The following is a 2,451-nucleotide window of genomic DNA, read 5'->3' on the forward strand; positions in this document are numbered from 1 at the left end:
AGTATATATGAATTGAAACAAAAATAGAAAACAACAAAAATAAAACTTGTTGGGATAATAAAACAAGAGCTGCTTCTTGGAGAAAGAAAATCAGAAACATTGATACAACTGTGGCAAATCTAGTAAGGGGACAAGGAGGTTAATTCCAATACTACAAATGAGAAATGAAATGGGATTATGAGAGGATAATATTCAACTCTGAGTGGAATCACTTTTGTTTCAGGAAAGGTCCAATCAAGCAAAAACCTGGGGAAAGAAAGGGAAGGAAAGAAAGAGGAAGAGAGACAAGGGAAGAAAGCAAGAAAAAGAAAGGAAAGGAGAAGGAAAGAAAAGCAAATGTCTCAACAAATGTTGTAAACTATCCAATAAAACAATTCTCTTCAAGATCTAAAAACAGAAATGGAAACTTATTAAGCCAGATACTCATTGCTTTTGATGGTACTCAGAACAAGAAAGCCCATTTACACATCACTGTTTAGAAGTTTAGAACTGGCCAACACAATATGATTATTTAATCATTCCTTTTTTTTTTTTTTTTGCTTTTTTTTTCTAACTTTTATTTAATTGTTAAGTCTTCTATTTCTCCTCTAATTTTCATTTCTATAACCTATTATTACTATATTTTTTTGTTTGTTTTTTAAAAAAACTTTTTTTTTTTTTAAAGGCAAACACCATATACAGTCTTTGGATGGTTGTTGATGGCTTTTTTTTTTTATTGTTTGTTTGTTTGTTTTTTAATAATTCTTTTTCTTTTTTTTTTCTTTCTTTCTTCCTTTTTCCTTCTGCTTCTCTCTAATATTGTATCTTTGAAAATCCAACCTCTACTCTAGATTTTTAATCTTTGCTCTTAGGTTTTTGTGGTCAATTTTGTACATTTAAAAACCCAAACTTCACTATCCCAGTTTACCTGAGAGCGAGATTACTGGCTTGACCACTCTCTCCTCCTCTGGACTCTCCTTTTTCTGCACCAGGTGGCCTCTGTCTCTTTTCTCCCCCATCTCTCCTCTATCCAACTCTGTGAATCTCTGTGTGTTCCAGACGGTGGAGAACACCTAAGGAACAGGTTACTGGCAGGATTTGTCTCTCTCCTACTCACTCCTCTCTCTGAGCCTCCTGGTCACCTCTGTCTACTTCCTCCCTCTCCTCTTTCCCGTATAACTCTGTAAATACCTCTGAGCGGTCCAGACTATAGAGCGCACATAAGAAAGTGACTACTGGCTAGCTTGCTCTCTTCTCTTTTGATCTCACCGCATCTCATTCCAGTTACCTCTAACTACCCCCTCCATCTTCTCTTCTCCTTATAACTCAGTGAACCTCTCTGAGTGTCCCTCAATGTGGAGAAACTTTTCATCTTTAACCTAGATGTTTTATCATCGGTGCTGTATAGATGGAGAAGTCTAGAGGCTACTGTAAAAATAAAACTGAAAACCAGAAGCAGGAGGCTTAAATCCAAAGCCTGAAAACATTAGAGAACTCTTGAATTCAGGGAACATTAAGCAATAGGAGCCCATCTAATGCCTTCATACCTACACCGAAACCAAGCTCCACCCAAGGGCCAACAAATTCCAAAACAAGACATACCACACAAATTCTCCAGCAACACAGGAACACTCCCCTGAGCTTCAATATACAGGCAGCTCAAAATTATCCCCAAACCTTTGATGTCTCGTAACCCATTACGGGTCACTCCATTGCACTCCAGAGAGAAGAAACCCAGCTCCACCCACCAAAACTCCAACACAAGCCTCCCTAACCAGGAAACCTTGACAAGCCACTGATAGAACCCCACCCAAAGTGAGGAAGCTCCATAATAAAGAGAACTCCACAAATTCCCAGAATATAAAAAGGCCACCCCAAATGCAGCAATATAACCAAGATGAAGAGACAGAGGAATACACAGCAGGTTAAGGGACAGGAGAGTTGCCCACCAAACCAAACAAAAGTGGAAGAAGTAGGGAATCTACCGGAGAAGGAATTCCGAATATTGATAGTGAAAATGATCCAAAATCTTGAAATCAAAATGGAATCACAGATAAATAGGCTAGAGACAAGGATTGAGAAGATGCAAGAAAGGTTTAACAAGGACCTAGAAGAAATAAAAAAGAGTCAAAATATAATGAATAATGCAATAAATGAGATCAGAAACACTCTGGAGGCAACAATTAGTAGAATAACGGAGGCAGAAGATAGGATTAGTGAAATAGAAGATAGAATGGTAGAAATAAATGAATCAGAGAGGAAACAAGAAAAACGAATTAAAAGAAATGAGGACAATCTCAGAGACCTCCAGGACAATATGAAACGCTCCAACATTCGAATTATAGGAGTCCCAGAAGAAGAAGACAGAAAGAAAGATCATGAGAAAATCCTTGAGGAGATAATAGTTGAAAACTTCCCTAAAATGGGGAAGGAAATAATCACCCAAGTCCAAGAAACACAGAGAGTTCCAAA

This window comes from Capra hircus, unplaced genomic scaffold, assembly GCF_001704415.2.
Source record: "Capra hircus breed San Clemente unplaced genomic scaffold, ASM170441v1, whole genome shotgun sequence".
Taxonomy (NCBI): Eukaryota; Metazoa; Chordata; class Mammalia; order Artiodactyla; family Bovidae; genus Capra; species Capra hircus.